The following is a 25,875-nucleotide window of genomic DNA, read 5'->3' as shown; positions in this document are numbered from 1 at the left end:
CTTCAACAGGGTTACTAATAATGCTTCTCTGTGTGATAGAGGTAATATTTTTTTTGGTATGCTTCCTCGTACATAGTATGCCAGTGTAGTGCTAACAGATCGCCATATTCTTTATAAAATTCCCCAGTCAATCCATCCACTCTGGGAGCTTTCCCATTAGGAAGGGACCTTATTACCTTCCTCATATCCTCTAAAGTGATTGGCTGCTGTAGATATTTGCGCTGGCCCTGAGACAACCAGCAATGGCAATATCGTCTAGGTATTCCCTTACTTACAACATAGGGGCCGTGGTCTGAGTTTTATAAAGTTCAGAATACAATTTCCAAAATGGCTTCAGAATGGAGGGCGTATCATAACAGTCTCTATTTTCTGCTTCTGAGAACTTCAGGGTAGATCCCTGTCCTACAGATGTCCATAATTTAAGTGCCAGACTATGCCCCGGCCTCCCCCCTCACTATAGGTTTGCGCTACATGTTGTTTTGAGCGGAATTGAGATTCCTGCTATTCTATGTCTTGGAATTCTGTGATGTACTTGTGGATTTTGGCAAGGGTAGTCGGTTGTGGGATGGTCTTGTATTTCCGTTCTAGAGATTGGAGGTGGGCATCAACGGTGTGGAGACAACTTCAAAGTGTTTTAGTACCCTGGCTTGTGTGCTGATACAAACCTCACAGATTGTGACTTTAAAAGCCTCCCATAGAGTATCACAGCCACTCACGGAACTCACACCCATAGCAAAGAAATTCACAATTGCCCCCCACACCCCTCCCGGAATGTCATGTCTAGCAGCAGTGATGCTTTAAATCGCCATGTGAAGGGTGTAGGGGCCACATTCGGTAGCACAAGGCTGAGTAGCACTCGAGAATGATCGGATAAGGTAGATGCTCAGCCTCCAACATCTACAGGCAGGGCTCTTGTAAAACCAAGGAGTAGTCTAACCCATGTTCACGTTCCATGCACTGATGATGTGAAAGTGCTCTCTTTTTGCCCTGGGCGGTGAAGGCAGCATAAATCAATCAGGCCATATTCCTCAATAGTCTGTGGTAGAATGGTGGCCACCCTCTTGCCGAGACCGTCTGCCGGGTTAGACCTTTCCAGTCTGGCATCTAAACAATCATTCAAGTGTCCTCCCCACAGTATAATAGATGCAGGTAAGCCATGTAGAGAGCGCCATACTGGCGTAAAAAAGTCAGGGTCATCTACATTAGGTGCATAGGTGTTGACCAATGGAAGGTGCGTGCCACAGAGACACGCCTGCATGACGGCCAGGCGACCCTGGCGCTCTATTAGGGACTGTGTGACTGTGAAGGAGACACTACACTTAACTAATATGAGTACGCCACAGGCATATGTAGAATAAGACAAGACTAGTCTGTGCACTGCCCAGCGGGCACCCACTGTTTTTTCTGTGCTCTGCATTAAATGAGATTCCTGGAGGAATGCAACATGTATGCCATGTTGGTCTAAATAGTTAAAGACCAGCCTGGTCTTGTGGGGATTGTTAAGCCCACGTACTTTCCAAGAGATCAGGTTTACCCAACCCCAAAATCCAGCCATTTTAGTAGTGCTGTCGTTATAGTGGCAATGAGTAATGTCCTAAAAGGTGTATTGTGTATATTTCCAATGATAGCATGGGTGACAGATGAGCAGTGCAGTAACAGAGAATACAAAAAAGCCCCCCCCCCCACTTTAGTATTGCAACATTGAGAAAGACATTCCCTCGTAAAACGAGAATATACATGTTCATTAACAAATAGTGAATTGATATTTTGTAACCAAACCATTGGGGGGAGCTCCCTTTTGGAGGGGGCGGTCGTCGAACTCCCAGTGCCTTCAGGTGGCCGAGAAGTTGCCTCGTCACATCATCCATGCCCAAACTACCATATTAAGGAAAGGCATTCCATCCCCCCTTCAGGGCCTCATGTAATCCCAATCTCTCCAGGCAGTTCAGCATGGCATATACAAATGATCCACAGGCTCTGCTGCTAGTGCAATGATTTAGACTTCTTCATCTTTGCTAGGTCATATGCAGCTTCACCTCGTTTCCGTGGCGTTATAGTCTGGAGCAAATCCTTCACTGCCTTCGGAGTGGTGAAATAGTGTTGTTTGTTTACCTTTATATTCCACACAGAATATTGCCAGGTACAGCATAGCTTAGCTTGGCCCTTTTGAGCGGCTTTTTTACAGGAAGGAATTCACGCCGGGCCACGTGGACAGCAACTGTGAAGTCACAATAGAACGCTATCTGATTCCCCTGGTGGCTGACGTTTTGTTTTTCACAAGCAAGTCTGAGAACAGTGTCTCTATCCTGGTAATTCAACAGCCGGGCAATGATCAGCCTGAGTGTCACACCCTGAGGGGGTCGCACCATGAGTGAACGATGGGCTTGCTCCATCATGAGCAGCGGTGACAGAGCTTCAGCATCGAACACTGAGAGCAGCATCTTTTCCATATATGTCTCCATCTTGCCTACACACTAATAACCAAAAGAAGTGAACCCTCATACCATATCAATCCAGACCATCTGAGATCTTTCTTAACAGGCCCTCAACCACGTATTCTACCCCGACGGTGAATGTTACCACTGTGGGGTGATTTCGTGGGTAGCATCATCACAGGGTCTCCATTCACTTCAGTATCCCGTTATCCAAATGAACTGAAGGATATCTCAGTGAGAAGGAGAGTGAAAAAAATGTGAGCTAAAATTACCTCATGTCCTAAATTCCTATTTATTAGCATCCATAAAAAGGATAAAGGTAAAATTGAAAACAGGTGATGTTGTGAGGATCAGCAATGAATCCTATACAACTAAAATTAGGGTTGACATGCTTCAGCCTAACCCGGCCACTCAGGGACCATGGCTTTCATCAGGACCTATTGTTAATTAGATTACCTGTAACTTTCAAGTAATTACCTAATGTAGTTATTATTTGTGGTTCAACTAGTGCCACAGCATTGGGAGTACAAAAGAGAATCTGAAATTAACAACTGACAAGGAGGAGAAAATAATCAATATTATTCATTATATTCTCAATCCATGCCCTCTTTGTCCTCTTTGTGAAGGCTACATTCTGAGTGCATTGAAAAAACATAACTTAGTTCTAGGTGGAAAAAGGTGTAATTGCCCAATTTGTATGTACATTTATTGGCTTAATCAACTGAAAAGATGTTTTTTTAGGAATAAGTGGCAGTTAAGGTGTCAACTTAGTTAAGTAGAATCCACAGATAAAATAAGCAATCTGGTGTTGGCAGTTAAAATGGAAAATATAGACAGAAAAACTATATACAAAAAAGATACCAAAAAGAAGAAGAAAACAAGGTTAAAATACCTCAATGGGAGCGCTCCCTCTATCCCACCACAGGACAAGGCCTCTACCTGTAGGAATATACATATACAAAGAATAGTTATGAGTCGAGATAGATGTCTGGACTTAAAAAGGGGCCTTAAAAAATGTCCAGATCTAGAAAACGTACTTTTGGAGAAGCAATCAAAATCTTCCAAAGATCTGCAAAGGCGTCCCAATCTAAGTGAAAAGGATGGCAAAGGCGGTTGTATTTAAAAACAGAAGGCTCGAACCAATTAATTAAAAATGCGAAGCTGTTGTATACAGGCACTTTTAGTCAAACAAAAATAAAACAGCCAAATGTTTGCACAATGGTGACAAGCTCGATTTGGAAATGTCAGACAGTAAAAAAGGACTTCCCATACCCAGCTCTCAGCATTGATAAAGTGGCCTACATTTCCTAATGAAAACTAGTCAAATGTTGTCAAACTAGTGTTGAGTGTTCCACATGTCTGCATAGAAAATAAAAAGCAGTAACAACAGACTCCTGAACAAGGCTGGTTCTTGAACTTAAACTTCAACAATGTATTCAAACATCTATATTTTCCTAAGCTTGAACAAATGTGTTCAACAATAATATTTTATATTGTAAGTGCTGATGCTTTGACATTCTTGGGACTAACAATTATTTTAAGGTCATTGTATACAACATTTCTGATGTCCCAGACTGAGGAAGCACTCCCTACTCAAAAAACAAAATGTTGTGTTCTTGGACTGCTCTCTGCTAAAAGACTTGGGTCCAGGTGGTCACTATAAGAATGTTGCTGAAATAATTGAACTAATAAAAACAGCTCTCTACGGGAAGCTTACAGTATCCCTATGTGGTCCTAGGGAGCTGTTATCGTCACCTGGCCCGCCTAATGTATGTGTATCGTTGGCCAATGAAAGCCAAAGGATGTTTTCATTGAGACCTTTGTCAAAGGTCTTCAATTGGTATATATTTCTGAAAGAGAAATTGATCTGCGTTGTCCTTTTTTCCATCTAGCATTTCAAATACAATCCACTCCATCTCCTTGTCCGTGTGTTTTGCTGCCATAAAGTGACTGTTCATTTTTATTGTATATTTCTGACATCTAATGTTACTGCAATGCTCCCCTATGCACACTTTTATTTTCCTTCTCGTCATACTGATGTATCTCAATTGGCATGGGCATGTAATCATGTATATCACATGTGTAGAATTACAATTGGTGTGTTTCCTCAATGTCCATTTCAGATTCTCAGCCAACCTGATAGTTTTGGTGACTTTCGTCAAGTGGCAAACACTGAATGAGCCATATGGATAGTGGGGTTGCACGTGTGTGTACCAAATAAGCCCATAGGTTCTTACTTCTTTTAAAAGCAAATTTTGGTTGTGGCCAGTTCAAATTACCTGGTGTTATAGTTATCCCATGTTTATTTATTATCTTGTTGACATGGTTTGAGGCTGCACAATATGTGGTACTTGTCCACAATCTTAGGTGGTTAATTCCTCTCCTTTAGTTTGGCAGTAAGGTCCTTCACCTGGATCTTAAAATCATCTGTGTTGCTGCAATTCCACTGAATCCTTAAGAATTGAGTATAAGGAAAATGTTCACTTAGTGAACATGGATGGAAACTGCCAAATAGCAACAAGCTGTTTTTTGCTGTAAGTGTGCAACATCAGTCAATTCTGGTTCCCCAGTAATTCGCAGGTTATTACACTGTGAGCGTGCCTGCAAATCCTCGTTTTTAGCTTGTATGACAGCCAGCACCAAGATTCAGTGTGTTTATCTTGCCATCTACAGACTTTAGGCTGGTCTGCATCATCAGTAGAGTTGTCTCCAGTGATGATGATCCTGCGGTGCCACATGTCTGCTCCCCACTGGGCATGGTGCCTCTCGAGGCCCTGGAAGAGGTCCTAGTTTCAAGGTTCAGGCAAGATTGGCCTTCATCCACTTTCCCCATACTGTTTGACTACTGTGCCACTGACATGGATCGTGGCAATGTCTAGGGCTGTTTAATACTGTTCCCCAAACAGCTGAGCCAAGTGGTTAGCTCATTTAGCACCATAGGATGCAGTGCATCTAATGAAGTCTGCCCCCTCGTATCAGGGGAACCAGTAATGGTGGGCTAGACACACAGCAAAAAAAAGGCCCATTGTTGTCTCAGCAGTCTCTTGACAGGGTTTTACATCTCTCCACATATTGGCCATTTCCCTTAGCCACCCCAGTAGCACTGATGCTCCATGACCTAGGAATAGAAGAGGGGCCCTGTCCGCACCACACATTTCTGAGCAGCTGTGCCCAACCGTATCCAGGAGTCGACCAGCAAGGGCCACCAATGGTCTTGGGCAAGGCGCCGTCCTCACAAAGCAGTCGGTGAGCCCGGAGAGCCTCCTCCTCGTGCCCAGGATGCATCTCCTTCAGGGTCCTCCCCTCATGCGGAGCCTCACTTACAGCTTGTCCCAGCACAACTATCCAGGGATATCTTTGAGGTGCCCAAAGGGAAGACCCTCTTCAGCTTCAACTTCGGGCCGTGGAATCTACCTGGCCCTGAGCGACATTCCTCTTGTCACAGGGCCATGCACTGCGCAATAAGCGCCGCTCACCTTAGGCTACGCAGCCCACTGTTTCCATCGTGAGCCCCTCGTGTGTGTAAATGGTCATCGGGACTAGGTTCCTCAAGCACAGAGCCCCAGATGCTCACTTATCTCACCCACACCACCACTGGGCGTCAGCCGGGTTCGCATAAATCCCCAGCAGGCCGCAGCCTAGCAGGCCACCCAGCACTCACCTCCACAGAACTCCACATCTTTCACTGTGTCTCTTGCCGGAGGTGGCTCCACTGCCCACTGTCTTGTCTGCACAGCCGGTTTCTCTCCTCCAGCAGGCGTCAGCTGTTTGCCATGAGTTATCACCATTTTTTGGTACAATTAGGCATTAGATGATAGGATTGAAGGTAGATTAGTTATCCTGGCCTGCTGAGCAGCACTACTGTTCGGCCACCTTGCACAGACTCTCAGTCACACCCCTCAGACACATCAACTTATTCTACTGAAAACTGCCCCTCTTTTCGAATGCGCCTAGCTGTGGATTTTGGGACCTAGCTCTGCCAGCTCCTAGGGAAATCTAGCAAACCTATACATTCTTGAAAACCAGACACCTGGAGGAATCCAGAACGGGATCAATTGTGTGGCTCGCACTAGATTGTGCTACCCAGAATCCTTTGTAAACCTCAAATGTTGACTGAAAAATATTTTCCCCAAATTCCTGTGATGAAAATGTCTGAAATCTGATGAGAGCCACAAACTGCCTTCCACCCAGCGTTCCCCTAAGTCTTCAGATAAACATGGTACTTCACTTGTGTGACTGGGACTAGTGCCTGCAATACAGCTGATGTACTCTAAATTTTATTGTTGGCCCTCATGTCACAAATGTCATCAAAATATGAACGTTTATGCCTTATGTGCATCAAAGCTTTAATGATTTGTTTGTAGAAGCTCCACTGACACACAATTGAAATGTGCATACGTTTAGATTGCAAAGTTCAACTTAGGTGATATTTGAATTAAATCACATGATAACATGATAACATTGATATTGCAATAGAGTTTAGACTCTAGATTCGCAGAATATGTTGAAACAATACTGAATGTCTAATGATTAATGAATTAAACATGCGTGCAAAAATGAAAGAAATGTCCCTTTCAATTATGCTAAATGAAGTACATTGACAAAGTTATTTTTTGTTTAAAATTAATGTAACATGCACATTATGGAAGCATTATTAACACTGAATGTATACGTTTGCATATGAAAAATGAGTTCATTAAAATGTATTAATTAAATGTATTGCTATAATTCACTTGTGTTAGCTTAAGTGAGCCCTGCAGTTTGTAATTCATGACTGTGCAGGAAATGTTGTTTCATTTTCAGAATGCAAGCTTTCTTTCAGATTTTGCTCCCATAAGAAGACTAGAATTTGGTAATAGGCCCTATTGTTTAGACACAGAGAGACTGTATCCTGTCATTCTTGGGAATGGAACACAGTGGAACATGTAGTGACTTTGAATACAGTTGCTTCAAACTTGTATGGAGTCACACAGATGGAAGATGTTCCCATGAACAGACCTGGGAATGGAATTTGATGTTTCTACCTGGACATGTATGATCGATTGCTATTGGATGATGCCCCTTTCAATGTAATGTGGACTGCTTTCTGGAGCTAATCAGATTGATTCATGAACTTTGATTTGTCCTTGGTTTGCTAGATTTGAGACATCACTTCTTCCCCAAATTCCCCTGTTGCTTGGAGATCCCCTGCATTCCCGAATCTATGCTGATGAAGAATCCTATATGCTGAGCCTCTTAGAGAGGTATCTTCCTCTCTGCTTGTCCCTTTGAGCAGTCCCTTTGAGACTTAGAGATTTCCCTTACCCCTTTCAGAAAACTCTTGATCGAGCTTCTGATATACTAAGACTTTCCCTTTTTTTCTATCTTTTGCCCACCTTAGTTTCCTTTTTCCAGAGATGTCCTTTTTTCAAATTATTTTCATCCTTTTTATTCTTTTTTACTTTTGTCTGCATGTGTTTGGCCCCACACATGTACTCTTCTGATTTGGCCTGCAGTGGGGGTTTTCCCTGTGCCCAGCTCAATTTATGACTCTGCTAAACTAATTTGACTGATGATTGCTAATTCTGAGCAACGTTGAATGTCTATATTTCAAATATTTCTACTAATATTATGTAATGTTCTTATTGAATGCTTAGTCCTTTTGATGTTAATTCATTTGAATTTATTTTGTCTCCTTAGGCAACCGTTAGTGATTATGTACCTTTATAACATGGTCGTGCAAGTTGTCTACATGACTTTGAGCTTGAGTTTGTAATAATCCTCTTAACTTTATTTTTGACTGGGGTTTTCCTTCTGTGGCCACATTGGTCATGTTGTGTAAATTAATTGGGTTTGTATTAAAATTGTGTTAATAGTTCTACCACACCCTGTAGCAGGGTCCACAGATCCATCCGCCTTGATGAGCATTGATTCCTGTGAAGAATTAAAATGCTACAGCAGTTCTGGTAGCAGAGCATGGTTTGTCCCACAAGGGGGGAGGACCATATTTTTGTGTAGTGTCAGCGAAATAGGAATGACCTGTGCAATTGCTCTGTTCAAAAATTTCCAACCCCAAATTCTGTCTCATGGTCCATTCCAAAGACTGATAAAGTTCCAGCATCATGTTTAAAAAAAGATATGAAGAATTAGTATTAATAGGATTTTGTGCCTGCAATTGCTCTTGCCTTGAAGATTGCAGTGACGTGTGATGCTGTTAATTGGAGAGTCATCGTACTCGAAGTGATTGTGACACTTTTTGCTCCAAAATGTCCACGGTTGTTGCTGTTGTTGTTGACGGGTCCGTTGTGGCCGAGGATCCCGGGATAACACACAACTGTAGAAGACACTTGGTTCATTTATTGTCTACAGTTAGGGTACTTTTCATGAGACTTTGTTGACAGTGCCAATAAGTTTCCTTGAGTGAGTGTGAGTTGTGATTGGTTTTAAGTGAATCCTAAGTGTACATTGAAGATCTGTATCAACCAGAGTGAGAACTGCTGGTCAAGTTTCACAAGTAGTTGTGATTGTGAACAGGGCTGGTTCTAGGACCTTTGGAGCCCTGGACAGAACAGAAATGTGTAGGGCCCTTCTAATTTGGATACATTGTGAAATCACAGGAAATGACATGTCAGGAAGCGCTATCAATTGACTATTGTTGAGAAGCTTGCAAGAAGCGACTTTCATGGTGCGGATATCAGTAAATCAGTAAATATTAAAACAAATAGAATAAGTTTATATATTTAAAAATTCTGCTACATGAAAATAAAATATGTTAGTCCTGTGGGACAAGTCCTGCCTCCCAGGTGTCATGTTAGCAAATGCTGGCCACCTCTTCACTCCTCCTCACAATGGTAGTTCCCAGAGTCAGTGTTGCGACATCCTACTGGGATGGGCCACTCCCCGTTTCCCAGCTAAACTATTTGTTTTGCACCCCTATTGATTAGCCTCCTTGCCTGAATCAGTTCCTTGGCATCAGAAAAGTTTGGGCATTTGGAATCCAGCAGTAGCTTGCTGGAGGATCCAGGAAAAACACCTAAAATAAAGAACAATTCAGCACCCTGCCACCCTACTTTGGTAGGCCTCAGAGCACTCGACCATGGCTGTGAGATCAAGGGATTAGGGGGATTCCCTTCGGCCTCACAGAACTGGATTTTGTCTGCCAGGCACAGGAGAGCGGGGCCAATAGTGTAACAATGCTGCTATGGGCCCTGGTACAAACAAGTGAATTGTTCCTGTCCACTATCCTCTGGTCACTGGCTGGAGAATAAAATACAGTCATACAGCCATATTTTGGGTGCATCAGACTAATTACTCCACAAGACCATGTTCCCACCGCACTTCCTACACTATTGATAGCTACGCCTTTCAGAGGCCACCTCTTGCCCTGGGCATGGAATCCATGAATCTGTGTTGCAAAGCCCAGGGCAGCAGGCTCCCTCCCTTTGGCCTTCCAACACTGTCCAACCATGGCTATGAGATTCAGGGGAGGAAGGGCCACTCACGAAACCACAGCTCTAGAACATGGCTGTGAGGCCCATGAAGAGGGAAGTAGCACAGCAATGGTGCCATGGTACCAAGTATCAGCATTCCCTCAACCTCGTCCCTTGGCTGCACAGAATATTAAAGACATAAATTAGGAACATTGGGCTCTTAATACCTCTGAGCCAATTGCCACTGCACCTGCCCTCGGCATCACATCTATGGTCTTGGTGCTGTAATGCCCAGAAAGGGAGGGAGGTGTCCCCTTCCCCCCTTCCCTAGGCTTCACAGCCATTGCTGTGAGGGTCAAGTTGGGTGGACAATTTTTCATTATCACTTCACAGGACAATAGGTGCCTTTGGAGACACATTGCACATGTGAAGACACATTGCGATGGCAGAGGCATCAGAAAATGTGTATTGGCAACAGGGGAATTATGAGTCACACATTGGATTTTGGGGGTTTTATTCTAAATCCCTGCCTCTAATGTAGGCTATATTCAAAGATAACTCATCTCAAGATTGAGGTTATTAAGCTTGATTACTCTTCATATTATATTTGAGTTCTATTCCCTTTCTCACCTCCAGGAGTAAGCCTTGACTGCTCGCTATTGCAAATTTTGAGCAACAAGTTTAGAAAATGAAATCTGGTATATGAATGGAATGAAATTGTCTTAAGCTTTGAAACACCAGTGGTAAATATTAGTATTTACCACACCTACAGTCCAGTGCTTTCACAGGACCTTGTCCACTGGGTACACTTTAGCCATGTATATTTGACATCGAACCTCAGCTTTATGTAGGAAATAACACTGTGTTCTATAGCTGGGCAAGGCCCATAACAAAGTGACAATTGCCTGGCAGGGGCAGCCTATTCTCCTTGCCATCAGAATCATTAGCCAGTGGCTGGCTGGTGGACTAGTTGGAAACATGGAAGCAGGAGTTGCGGTTTTTACTCCTGGCCTAACATTTGGTCAAACTGTGTGCTCTTGGGAAATCACTTTTTTAAACTTGGTGTTTTGCTGCTCCCTTTTTGGCAAGATAGGGAGTACTGTGATTCAATACAAAAACTACTAGCCAGCATGATTTTAAAAATGGACTGAATATTACTTTGGAGAAGGGAGGTGCCCAATCACATGGTGTAGTCATCTAATAGCTGTACAGCGTTAAAAATATAGCTTTTGCCCCAAGTAGGAGTGCATTGCAGCCCTAGATCTAGTGATTTGACCAACTGTTTGGTCCTGGCCAAATACTTTTTTCCCTGTGTCTCCTTCACTGATTTGACAATATGACAGCACTTCAAAACAGGCTTCTTGTAAGAACAGACAATAAGGCCCAGATTTACTAAATAGTCACACAGCACAGTGCAGCAGTGAAAAATGCTGCGTTGCCTGAGACTGAGAGAGCAGGATAGCACAATATTTACAGAAATATGGCTCTCGCCTCCCCTCTCCCTAGTGCCACACACACACCTTGTACCATAGTGTAAGGGTGTGTGTGTGAATCTAGCATAGGTTTTGTACTGGAAGGTTAGCCTTGAAGTACAAAATACTACGCACAGACACACCTTAAACCTTTTTCTACGTTGTATGTGTGTTGCACAGTGCAGCATGCATGCAAAGTCAGAAGAGAAAGTAGAAATTAAAACATTTCTCCTTTTACACCTGCTTTCACATGGTGTTAACTTTTGATGCAAAACCTTGTCTACTATTTTTTGTAGACAGGATTTGGCATCAAAAGGCATAGGTGGTTGCACTGGAATGTCCATATAATACCCATGTAACACCCCCTTGGCGCTACTTTGTGTTAATTTTAGGATACTTTCCAAGTAAATAGGTAAAAAAAGATTTTGAATCTATTTGCAGCACTTTTGTGACACAAACAAGGCATAAAATCTTAGTAAATATACCCCAAGAGCACACTACCTAGACAGGTCCTGAGCATGCGTAGGAAAGGGGAGAAGATGTGGTGTTATTTCCAAGCTGCTGGCTTTGGAACTGAGGAATGAGTCACAGCCTCAGCTCAAAATTCTGTGATTCTGTGTAAATTACTTAATCTCCCCATGCCTAAAAAAGGAATATGTCCTTGTGTAATGTAGTTGGTGCTCATGTCAAGGACTCTAATACCTTCCTTCGGATTGAGGCTGCACTATATAAAGTTTCAGTTACTCATTCAAGGCTATTTGCATCTAAATACTGGAAGGTGCTCCTGACCCTGTACGGTGCATGACCCCTCCTGTGCTGCAATGCCTACCCTCCTGCCACTGACAAGCATCTCTTTCACTGCTCATTCAGCACCTGAAAGAGTGAGAGTTGCTTGTCTTTTCAAATGGTTAAACTGCCAGGCACCAAAATGCGAGCTAGTGGGATCACCTTTTGCCTTTGAGTGGGAAGTGGTCAGAGAAGTGTAAGCACGTACAGCTTTGTAGTGTTTGAGTTCCTATCCTGTAGTGCGCAGACAGGTTGCTGATTTTGCTTCCAATATTTAGTATTAGGTGTGATTGTGAAAGAGACAGCTGCAAACCTACTGCAGCTACTGTAACAAGTGAGGGTGATGGAAATTTGTGTTGTGCTGCTTTAGGTCGGTAGTAGTGAAGCAGCGCTGGTATTGGTGGACATTATCCAGTTGCTATTGGTTGGGAACATTGAGAGCAAAGGATTTTGAGATTGAAAATACTTCCTGATGCAATCAAAAGTTACTGTGATTAACTGATTTTGAATAAAATTAAGTTTTTCAAAGTTTTGAAGAGTGCTTTTTTCCAGTTAGAGAGGGTATAGAAGCCCCACCCGAATGAACTCCAGGCTATTATGTGTCATTTGTAAAATGATTTTCTGCATGGTTACGGCTTAAACCTTGGAGTAAAATTACTGAGGAATGCTTTTGCATTTCCCTGCTATGGAACTATTCATTTGAGAATTTTAGACATTTGATGCAAATAATGTATGAAATTAAACCGCTTTCAAGACCCTCACAATTTGAAGCCCTTAGCATTTGGGAACTCATATCAAGAGAGAAAATGGCAACTGAATGTGAGAATAGAGTGCAGAAAGCGATTAAGGCACTAGCAGAAGCTAGTTGGAATACAGAGCAGAAGATGTGGAGATCAGATGTACTCAAGGGAGTTAGAATGTTTCCAGCTATTTCAAACAAAGAAGGTGAAAGCACAAAACCTGTGATGAGGAAAAATACAGGAAAGGCAGAACAGACAACAGAACCTGAGGATTAAAAGACAGTAACATATGATAGTGATTCAGATGATGTATTCATAAATCAACTTTTAATAAATCGTCCACCTCCTTATCATTCAATTGAGACAGGAACCACAAGTGAAGCAGTATGAAACATAACCCAAAGTGTGCCAACTGCCCCAGCTGAACAGACCCCAAATCAGATAGTTCCAGGTGTATCTGCAAATTTAGTGCCCCAAGTTCCCATAGTGTATTCATCAGTTCCGATTGTAGAGCCTGTATTGAGTCCATTAGTGAATCAGGTTGTGCCAAAGTCTAATGCAAATCAGACAGTGCAGATGCCCTGTGTGAATCAGCCTGTTCAAAATTGTACCCCAAATCAACCTATTCCACGGTTTAGTCCAGTTCAGTCAAATGTTACCCAGAGTCAAACAGGACACAGCTACAACACAGTCCTGTAAGGACAGAGTGTAGGAATGACAATTCCTCAGAATCAGACAAATCATGTGGGTCCAGATGGATTGATAGTTCCCGTGACTATAGGTCCCATTGTCTCTCTCTATGCTTCAGGTACGTCTGGAAGCAATGCTCATTCAATGACTGTTTCAACAGTTCCTAAGTCACCAGCAAATTTGACAGGGATATCACCAATAGGTATGCAGAAATCTGTATATTCTAGTAACTCGGAAATGGAAAGAAGTGCATCTCTCATCCAACCGTTAACCCCAACCAGAATTGTAGACCCAAACTTTATGACAAGTCAGACAAGATTTACTCCGGATGCAAGATTTCCTCAGGGAAATCCACTTCCATTAATGCCCAGACCTGATCAGATTCAAAACGTTCATTGCAGCACACCACAAGGAGGAGTATCTTTTGACACACCATAGAGCATGTCACAGTTTGATGCCCCGATTCAGCAGAATATGGGACTGCCAAGAGCAGAAGTAACAAAGAGAAATAATATTAGTTTGCAAGGTTTCACAGTATGACATTTAACAGCTTGGCTAAATAACTTGAGTCCACAAGGTGCAACAGATATAACAAATGGCAACGCAAGAACAGAAGAGACCCCTGAGAGAGGCAGATCAGTGAATGTGTCCAGATTAAAATTAGAATTAAATGAATTGATTTTTTAGACACAGTCCTATTGGAAACTTACACAGAAGATGAACTGCGGTTCATGTGTAATGACATGACTCAACGTACAGGACAGGCATATGAGAGATTAGCTGAAGTGGGTCAGAAATAAGATGTGGATTTAGAGAAATCAAAACCCTTGAAAAAAGTTACAGATTGGAGTTTAGCACTAAAGACATAGTTAACATGAGATCTCCAGGAAAGAAATTGCACATTAAAGATTTGATTACATACATTCAAACATGGGGAGCTTTAGATAAGTGGAATGGTAAATGGGCAAAGAAAAGAGATCAGAAGAAAGCAAACACAAATATGCCTCTGGTAGGAGCAAATCAAGCTCAGGACAATGTGAAAATGATGCCTATGAGAGAAATACCAAGTAGAGGTTATGTTCATTTGCCCTGGAGTAGGAGTGATATATAGTCATTCACAAACGATTACCCAAGAATGAGAGAAAAAGCAGTGGAATGGTACAAGCAGACAGAGATTTGTGAAACTTTCAAAATGCCTGTGGGAGGATTTAAATACGGTGTTACGACATAGTCGTTCAAACTGATTTGTGTAATGCTTGTAAGGAGCATGTTGCTTGGCATGATTGTGCACCTTAGAGAGATTCAGTAACAGGCGCAGCATCTGAAGAGGTGATGAAAAAGTATTACAAGGTGATTGACTTTCTGAAGGACTGAAGGAAAAAGTGTCCCCGAAAGACACTGATTGTCAGAAGACTGACAGGACGTCCCAGGAGTCGAAAGAGTCAATTCATGCATACTATGAAACATTGTTGCAGGCTGTTAAACAGCATAGTGGTACAGAGACAATTGAGATTAAAGATATGGGTCATTTTCTGTTCAGAACTGTGCAGTGATAGAAGCCAGGCATAAGTGAGATGATTCAGCAACACCTGATTTGTTGGCAGAATAAACCAATTAACGAGATCCTGTGGTATGCAAAATATTCAGTTATGAAATAGAATTAAAGCAGAAGAAACTTAAGGAAAAGGTAATGGTGATGCAATTGAAAGTTGCTCAGAAAGCTCACCAGAGTTCACAAATGATGGCGAATAGTAGTAGAATGCACTGTGTGCCTGAGAAATGTTGTTCAGCCCAGAGATAGAGGACGTGGTGTTCATGTAAATCAAGTGGAAATATTGTTGATGTTCAGACACTGAAGAGAACTAATGCTTGTGAACATTTAGGACATTGGCAGAGGAAACGTCCCTATAATAATGTGAATAATCAAATGCAAAGTGTAGGATTTGCTCAGACACAAGTCAATAATCAGGTTCAAATTCAGAGAGTTCAAAAGGCCCGAGTACAAAATGTAAATGTGTCCCCAGGACCGCAGATACAAGTACCACAAGCCACAATGGCTTAACAGCGAATGGTTGTGCCTAAACAAAACATGAACCAGATCCGGACCCGCTAACATCACCAAAAACCTTACAGTGTGAGGAGGGGGACAGGGCCTTGGAGGGGGCGTGGCCTTGTGCCAAGAAGCACCTAAGAGGCACTTTTGCCCCCAGCTAGCCCCTAACACCCTCCTCAAAAACTAAAACAAAAACAAGCTTGCTGAGGCTGCTGCTGATGTCCTGGGATGTTTTCACACCATTTAATGGACATCAGCAGTTAAAAGCCTCCGAAAACAAGCTGAAAACCACTGCTTACAGATGTTTTCAGCTCGTTTTCCCTATAGCCGTGAGATGCTGGCTCCTCACCGGGAGACTGTGTGAGGGGAGTCAATATTGTGTGTCACACAGTGAGACTGTGTGAGTTGGCTGGTATGCAGATTGCAAATGCAAACATGAATCAGATATCAAAACTATTTTCCCTGATAAACCAGAGTGAAAAGGAACTTTCAGCGTTTCTCCAAGCTGATAGCTCTGATGACGAGGATTGTGTGTCAGCTTCATCCTTAGAAGTACATCAACGTGGTCCCTTTGTAAATGATAACGTTATGGGACATGATGTGGCATCCTTTGTTGACACCGGAGCTACACTCTCCACTGTCCAAAAAAAAGAAGTACCAAATTTGCCTCTTTCAGGAAAAATAATTCAGGTTGTAGGAATCACAAATAAGCAGTTGACAAACCCCGTGACAGAATACATCCCTGTAAAAATAGGTTCATTTGAAGATGAGCACCGATTTGTGGTTTGCGATTCAAGCCCTGTGAGCTTACTTGGTCACAACCTGCTGTGTAAACTGAATTGTTCCATTTTAGTTGCACACCCAGAAGAATAGCAATCCAGAAAAATTAAGATGTACCCTGTAAAATTGTAGACCACTATCCAAGTGACACATTGTACACAATGCTGGCATGTAATGATTTGCCTGAAGATCTCCAAGACACAGTGACACCTGACGTTTTTGATTTTTCAGGGGAATCAAAGGAGTTGAGCCTACTAAAATAACAGTGAAGCCAAATGCAGTGTATCTATAGACATCCCCATATAATAGGACGCCAGAGACAATTGCAAGAATTACGCCCCTAATAAATAGTCTGATTGAACAAAGTGTCTTGAAAGAAATTTTAGGAAGCTGATGTAACTCTCCAATTCTAGGACTGAGAAAGCCAAATGGAAAGTACCCCATAGTCAAAGATCTGAGAAAAGTGAACAAAAATGTTGTTCCATGTTATCTTGTAGTTCCAAATCCAGCAGTAATCTTATTTCAAATTCCTTCTGAAGCAGGATGGTGTACTGTGATTGACCTTTCTCAGGCCTATTTCTCCCCGCTGTTGCACGAGAGAAGCCAATTCCTATTTGCATTTAAATCTGGCAGTTGTGTTTTGGCATGGTGCCAAACTCCTCAGGGGTATACAGAGTCCATTTTTAACCAGATCTTGAAAAATAATCTGGAGTCACTTAAAAAATCATTCGGCCTTAATGCAGTACATAGATGACTTGTAGGTTGTGTCAAACACCTGAGTACCATGCAGGAGAGGTAAATTGCTCTCCTAAATCATTTAGGAGAAAATGGACATAAAGTTTGCCCTGCACAATATCAGTATTGCAAGAAATAAGTTTTGTAGTTAGGTCACCACATTGAGAAAGGTGCAAGAAAGGTGTCCCAAGAAAGAATCTCAGCAATCATGCAAATGAATCCTCCTGTTACACAAAATGAAGTCTGAATGTTTCTGGGAATGTTTGGCTACTGTCATCAGTTGATTCCAGACTTTTTCCTTTTGGCTAACCTTTACAGAGGTTGACACACAAAGATGTGTATGATCCGGTATCATTGGATAACAACTGCATGCGTACCTTAACAGAGCTGAGATCAAGCCTCTGCCGAGCCCCAACTCTGGGAATGCCTGATTATAAGAAATGTTTTTCTTTGTTTTGTTGTGAGAGAGTTGGTTGTGCACTCTCAGTTTTGACACAGCTGCATGGAAATGCAAACAAGACTGTGGCTTATTTTTCTGCTATACTTCATCCTGTAGCATCAGCACTGTCTGGTTGTTTAAAAGCAGTTGCTGCCCTTAGCGTCAGCACTGATCAGTGTGAAGGCATTGTTATGGGCCATCCCCCGAACATTTTTATTCCCCATTCAGTAGAAATGTTGTTGACTCATACAAAAACGCAATACTTGACAAGTGCACATTTGACCCACTATAAGCAGGTCATATTGGTCCCTTTTAATGTTAACATTATGCGATGTAACATTCTAAATCCAACAACTCTTTTACCAGTCCTGTTGAAAGTGCTCAAAAACCCAAGGATGAGGTAGAGTATGACTGTCTCGATGTGACTGAATTGTGCACCAAACCAAGACCTGACATTTAAGATGTCCCCTTAGATGAAAATGACTGCCATATTTGTTGATGGCTGCTGCTTAATATAAAAAAATGGTACGCAGAGAGCAGGTTAAGCAATTTGCACAGCCTCAGGTGTAATAGAAGCCTCCTGCTTCGAGCAGTCTTTTCAGCCCAAGTAGCCAAATTGGTTGCTGTTACCACGGCTTGCTGTGTTTATGAACAGCTTAAAGTGACCATTTTCACTGACAGTCAGTATGGATTTAGTGTTGTTCATGATTTCGGATATTTATTGTCCCAGAGAGGTTTTATGACCTCTTCTGGATCCCCTATCTGAAATGGTGATAAGATTTACAATTTATTGAATGTATTATACATAGCTGAAACAAATGCTGTTGTTAAATGTTTGCCCATAGAAAACCTACTGACTATGTGACCTTAGGCAATACATATGCTGATGAAGTGGCCAGATATTGTGCCTTAAGCTGCACCTTTTTCAGTGGGGAATGGAACAATGAAAACAGTGATGAGACAACAAATTTCCTTTTGAACCACAATTGATACTTGGAATAAGCAAAAAGATTGCAGGAAGAAGTTACAGAGGTAAAACATCAAAGCTGGGTCAGAGCAGGATGTGTAAAAATCAAATGAAGAGGATGTTTGGGATTCAAGTGATGGAAAGCAGTTTTGGCAAACAGCTTATTATTCCCTATGGCTAGACATTTTCATGGACAGGCACATTCAGACAAACATGCTTTGACCCCAGATTCAAACAGATTGCAGAAGCTGTGTACCACAGATATGACACATGTCAGCAGATGAATGTAGGAAAACGTACCATTGTTACATTGAGTAATATAGGCAGATCTGGAGGACCATTCAACATAATGCAACTTGATTTCATAGAGGTACCTTGTGCAATGGATTAAGATACATCCTAGTTGTTATCTGTATTTTTTCACACCTGGTCGAGGCTTATGTGACCAGGAGAAATGATAGTCTCACAGTAGCAAAACGATTGCTTGGGGCGTTGATCCCTTGATTTGGCTTCCCAACTTAATTGGAATTATACCGAGGAACCCATTTTAATAGTGAGATCCTCAAGTTATTGTGTGCAGCATTATAAGTTGAGCAAAGACTGCATTACAGCTACAAACCGGAGGCTTCAGGACATGCAGAACAGATTGATGAAACTCTGAAGTCCAGACTGGCAAAAGAGTATGCATCCAATACTCTGAAATAGCTAGACGGATTGCCTCTTGTTTTGATGAGTATGCTCAGTACACCCAACTGGAAGACAGGGTTATCCCTTTATGAAATAATTATGGGAAGAGCCATGAGATTGCCAGCAGTGCCTGTAAATGTGCTTGTGAACAAAACATATGACGTGGTACTGGTTATTGCAAAGGACTGGCTGGCGTGGTTCATTCTTTGTCTCATCAGGTGGGAAACGTCACAGCATAGCTGCAGCAAGAGCTCTGTCTAGTCCTATGTCCCAACAGGGTTATGCTATAAAAGCATGTGAGAAATCATGCTTTTGGACAGGGATAAAAAGGCCCACACGTAACCACCACACCACAGTGCTTGTCTTCCGAACTGGGTACATTCTAGTCACACTAGCAAAGTTCAAGGCCCCCTTGATGAAACAGCACATGTTCCAGATGGGTCGTTTAGAGTGAGTGAGAGGGAGCAGGTTAGCCAAGCTGAGGGGACTGGACAAGTGGCTGCAGTAGCATCGACTTGGTCTGATGGGGTTCTGAGCGAGTCGACAACAGTGGAAGGTACAGAAGGGTTGAGACAGAATCAGTTGACTCATACAAGCTCAGATGCTGTTGAAGGATCAGTTGTGCTAGATAAAAGAGCTAAACCCGGATACAAACGGCCTAAGAAAAATTCAGTCCCAGCTGTGCAAGTGCTCCCGACAATTGGTAAGGAAACTGAAAAGTTGATTCAAAGTGACAGTGATGCTGAAAGCTAAGTAAACAGAAGGTCAAAGAGAAAAAGAATGCCAAGTTGAAGATACTCAGAACCTGAATGGGCATAATTTACTGCCAATGACTGGGAGCAGGAGTTTATCACCTTTTGGGCTAACAATTTGAATCCAGTTCATCATTCTTAAGATTGAAATTGCGGTGGAGCTGAACTTTGTAATCTCATTGCCGCTTGATGAAGAGAGACATTACACTTTGGAAAAGATTACCAGTGATTATGTTCTGTGCCTTGATTAGACACATTTGAACTTTTAGTAGAAGCTTTTGAACATTGCAAATAGAGCAAACTCTTGATTAACTTTCTTGAAGATCAAGGAACTTTGTGAATAATTGCATTTGTAAAGAGACTATTTTTGATTATTGCTTTGCTCACAAATAAAAAGGACTGAAAAGAGACAGCAATACATTAAAGCCACTTTGCATTTTTGATTTTTGACTTTTTGATTTTGAATCCAACCCTTTGGTTTGAATTTGGTGGTCACGGAGTTGAATCACAATAGGTGTACCAAATGCAAATATATATGCATAGGTTTAGTAGTAGTGACAGTAATTATGATTATATTAATGTTCATTGGATTGAGTTTGCCCCTAGAAAGTGATTCAGAGAAAGTTACATCTACAAGCACCCCGAATTTAGCAAACACAAATGCGAAACAAGATCCAGTGTACAAAGATGTTTACACACTGATGGTTCTGAAGGTGATTTATAAGCCAATGTGTATGATAAGCTTTATAAAAATTATGTAGTTACCATGAAAGTTAGAGACTGTTACGTGTGTACAAGTTGCTATCTTCAGTAAGTGAGGGAATCACATATCATAATTTACCTCTCAACTATGAAATTTCCTGCAGTATGTTATTAACATTGTTGTATCAGCAGGAGTATTATCAATACTTCTAGTCAAAGTATGACCTAGTGTTTTCAATTGTTCCTATCATGAAACACATGAGCAGCATTGCCAAAGTGAAAAACAATGATGTGGTGGGAGGTTTCTTTGAACCTACATTGACATTTGGAAAAGTGTATGTACACAAGAATAATTGTACCTGTATACTTAGCCCGGTAGAGAAGGAATTAATTGGACAAGCTGAGGAGAGAAGAAGGGCAATTAAATCCAAAATAGAAAAAGGTGTAGTTTTACAGACTTGGAAAAAGGGAAATTATGTGTATATATAGACCTAAATCAGTGACTGATACCCATTTTGTAGGAACGAGTGAAAGTAGACATGTATTTTTGGTTAAGAGTGGTTGGAATTCATTCTGAATGGACAGGATTCTGCCATACCAGGAGTTTATTTCATAATTTCATAAGTGGGAAAACGGCTTTTACAAGTTGCTGAAAGCCTGGTATCGTTACCTGGGAGTAGCTTTTCCAAAGATACATCATGTGGACCATTTTAATGATCCAGTCTGAGATGAGAAATCTAAATACAGAGTCAAAAAAGGAGCTAGTGCAGGAGACATTTTTGGTGCCATAATTCCATCAGTAGGTGTAATCTTGACTGATGTCAAGATTAGGAAATTGTCAACAATAGTAGATAAGTTATCTACAAACAATGCAGGTGGTGTATTGTTAATGGACACAGAAATGGTTGCTATGAGATCAATGCTTTTGCAAAATTGTCTTACGTTAGACATTCTTCTCACAAAAGAAGGCAGAGTTTGCTAAATGTTACATGCGCAACAATTTTGCAATATATACCTGGCAATAGTCAGGAGATAAGAAAGCAAATTGCAAATAAGACTGACCTGAAAAAGGATTTGATAGGATTGACAGCACCAGGTGCATGGAAGGCTATTTAATAGTGTTTTTTCAGCCATTGGTAGATGGTTTGGAAACCTAGGAAGAGGAATTCTAAAATCATTTTAAGACCCCTGTTGATTATAGCGTTTTTTTGCCCTATTTGCACTTGGCCTATACAAGTTGATCAAGAGACTGAAGGAAAGAGGGCAAGAAAAGACAGAGTAGGGAAGGGATGGAACTGGAGACTAGGTGAAGTACATGTTATTGTAACCATAAGCGGCTGGAGGATTACAGAAGACTTTATCAGGATAAGCCTCTGAATGTTTGAGCTGTCTCACTGAAATGAGAATTTGAGTATCTTCTGATGGCCACTTGGCATCAAAGGGGGGACTGATGTAGTCTAAATTTTAGTGTTGTCCCTCATGTCACAAAGGTCATCAAAATGTGACAGTGTATACCTTATGTTACTCAAAACGTTAGTGGTTTGAAAGTAGAAGTTTCACTGACATGCAATTTAAATGTGCACGTGTTTATACTGTAGGGTTTGACGTTGATAGCATTTGAATTAAATCACATGATAGCATGATTCAATTGTAATTACAGACACTAGAGTAACAGAATATGTTAAAACGATATTGAATTTTTAATGATTAATGTATAAAAAATGTGTGCAAAACTTAAAGAAATGTACCTCTCAGTTATGCTTAATGAAGTGCATTGACAAACTTGTTTTTCATTTAAAATGAATGTAACATGCATGTTATTGAAGCATTATTAACACTGAACTTATACGTTTGCATAATTAAAAGTGAGTTTATTAAGACATTAATTGAATGTACTGCTATAATTTGTATTAGCTTACATGAGGCCTCTAGTTTTGTAATGATAGCAGGAAATGTTGATTCATTTTCATAATGTAAGCTTTCTTTCAGATTTTGTTCTCATGATAAGACGAGATTTTGGTAATACGCCCTATCATTTAGGCATAGAGCGAAAGAATCCTATCGTCCTTGTGAACGGAACACAGTGGAACATGAACTGACATTGAATACAATTGTTTCAAACTTGCGTGGAGTCACACAGATGGAAGAATTTCCCATGAACAGACCTGGGAATGGAATATAATTTTTTAACCTAGAGTCGTGAGATCGATTTCTATTGGATGATGCACATTCAACATAATGTGGACTGTTTTTTGGAACGAATCAGATTGATTCATGAACTTTGATTTATCCTTGGTTAGTTGGATGTGAGGCAGCACTTCTTCAGATTCCCCTGATGCTTGCAGATCTCCTGAGTTCCTGAATCTATGCTGATGAAGAATCCCGTATGCTGAGCCTCTTAGAGAGATATCATCCTCTCTGCTTTCCTCTTTGATATGTCCCTTTGAAGCTTAAGAGATTTCCCTTACCCCTTTCAGAAGCCTCTTGTTTGACTTATTTCCTAATGCTTTCCCTTTTTTCCTATCTTTTGCCCAACTCAGTTAGTTTCCCTTTGCCTGAGATTTCCTTTTTTTAAATTATTTTTGTCCTTTTTGTTCTTTTGTCTTTTGTCCTCATGTGTTTGGCCTCGCACATGTACTTCCCTGTTTTGGCCTGTAGCAGGGATGTTCCCTGTGCTCAGCTAAACTTATGACTCTGCTAAACTAATTTGACTGATGATTGCTAATTCTGAGCAACATTGGATTTCTGTATTTCAGTTATTTCTATTAATATTATATAATGTTCTTCTTGAATGCTTAATTATTTTAATGTTCATTTGATTGAATTAATTTTGTTGCCTTGGGCAACCCTTAGTGATTATGCACCTTTATAACTTGGTTTTGTGAATTGTCTACATGACTTTGAGCTTGAGTTTGTAATAAACTCCTTAACTTTATTTTTGACTGGAGTTTTCCTTCAGTGGCCATATTGGTCATGGTGTGTAAATTTATTGGGTTTGTATTGAAATTGTGTTGATGGTTCTACCACACCATATAGCAGGGTCCAAAGACCCATCCACCTCAATGAGCATTGATTCCTGGGAAGAATGAAAATGGTACAGCAGAACAAATTGAACCAAGGTCAATAAGGGTCCCTCTGCAAGGATTCCTATTGATGTTAGTATGATCTATTCCTGTAGTGGGTACTAGGCCCATCCACACAAGTGGGGCAGCATCTTAATTGGGATAAGTGGGAAAACGCTGGGTGGTAGGAATTTTGTGGTTTCCTTCTGATTCATTAAGAATATGGCACAGAAATGCAAGGACAATATGTGATTTTCTTCACATTTTGAAGATTGCAGGACATTGTGGGTAAGGAAACATGATGGAATTCACGAGAGGCACACCACCCTGTACTCCACTGAGTGTCTAGTTTATGAAAATATCTAGAGTTGGTAGATTTTCCCTAGAGACAATGTACACCCTGGCAGAGAAAGACTAAAAAGACAAATATTACTACACAACCATCTAGTCCACAAGTACACACACATACTGGTTGGATTTGGCACGAGGGTGAGTGAAGAGGTCACAGAAATAAAATACACTGTAAATAATTAAAAGTTAAAAAAATTGAACCAGTGACTCACAGCTTGTGAGCTGAGAAGCCACAAGGCACCAACAGCTTTACAGGCCATTCACATACCTTTTATGCTTGACACACATAAGACCATTCACACCGCCACTTACGGTCCTAGCACCTTACAACACTCACATCAAAAAAAAGCACCATTCAAGGGCCAATCACTTTCATACACCCTCATGACTGGCACAGCAATCACACCAGCTGGCGGGTGATGGAGCGTGTGGACTGGCATTTGGCTAGCAGTGTGTGTAGTGACCAGCAGCAAGTCACTACTCACACACCGCCAATCAAATGCCAGCTCACACACACCGCCAGCCAAGCACCAGTCCATGCAAACCACCTCACAAGCATCAGTCCATGCACACTGTCAGCCAAATATCAGTTCATGCACACCGCCAGCCAAGCACCAGTTCACACACACTGCTAGCCAAGCGCCAGTCCATGCACACCGCCAGCCAAGTGCCAGTTCGCGCACACCGCCAGCCAAGTGCCAGTTCAAGAACACCACCACCCAACCGCCAGTCCATAGACATTGCCAGCTAATCACCAGTCCATGCACAGTGCCAGCCAAACATCATTTTACGCACACTGCCAGAAAAGCATCAGTCCATGCACTCTGACATCACATTTTTACAAAAAAGAAAACACAAACCAGTTGGGAATAGATGAAAAACTACAAAACAAACACAACAGCTCTAATTAAGTACATAACACTAATGCCAACCATGAAATCTGAACAAAAAATATAAAACAATACAGACCAGTCAGTTCACTTTTACGCTCACGGTTGCTCCCAATAATTCTGTTGCGTGTGGTACAATTTAAAACATGTGAGCACACATAGCCCAGAAGGCAGTACATACAACTTTCCTTCCGCACGTCTCTTCAGACATAGACTCTACTTTACCTACAGCGAAAATGTTTTTTTGGCGTGCTAGGTATGTAATCAGGAAAGTGGCGATCTTTCAATCTAACAACATTATCCACTACTCCAACTCTAAGGACACTTGCCTGCTCAACTACAACAAGCCTGCTTATCACAGGCTGCTGAAATTGAGCAAATGCCATCTTTGAATCTGGAGGACAATTCTTGAATGCAAAACAAATTGTGGTTGATAAATGGAACAAAAGGAAAGCCAACTTCTTATACCAAATGTAAGCCTTATGAACAGCAGTGTAAGGTTCCAACCACTCATCTACTCTATCTACACTGCTTATTGTAGTCTGAAATGCACACAGGTTTGTGCACTTCATCAACCTGACCTGAAACAGTCACAGCTGAAGTACTTTCATCATGAATGGTTGTCAGCATGTGGACATCTCTCTTGTCTGCAAATTAAATATGAATGGTGACCTTTGTGAAAAAGTCTTCTACCAAGTTCCCACACAGATTTGTCACTGACTCTGAAAGTGGCTGGACAACCAGGGACTCAATAGGACAATTGCTACCAATGTACACCCTGAAATTATAGACATATCCTGTCTTACTCTTAGACAGTATATACATCTCAATTCCATAACGTGTCATCTTGCTAGGAAAGTACTGCCAAAAGACCAAACAGCCCTTGAACAGAACCAAAGAATCTTTCACAACTATTTCTTTCCCT

This window comes from Pleurodeles waltl, chromosome 5, assembly GCF_031143425.1.
Source record: "Pleurodeles waltl isolate 20211129_DDA chromosome 5, aPleWal1.hap1.20221129, whole genome shotgun sequence".
Taxonomy (NCBI): domain Eukaryota; kingdom Metazoa; phylum Chordata; class Amphibia; order Caudata; family Salamandridae; genus Pleurodeles; species Pleurodeles waltl.
This window is presented reverse-complemented; position numbering follows the sequence as displayed.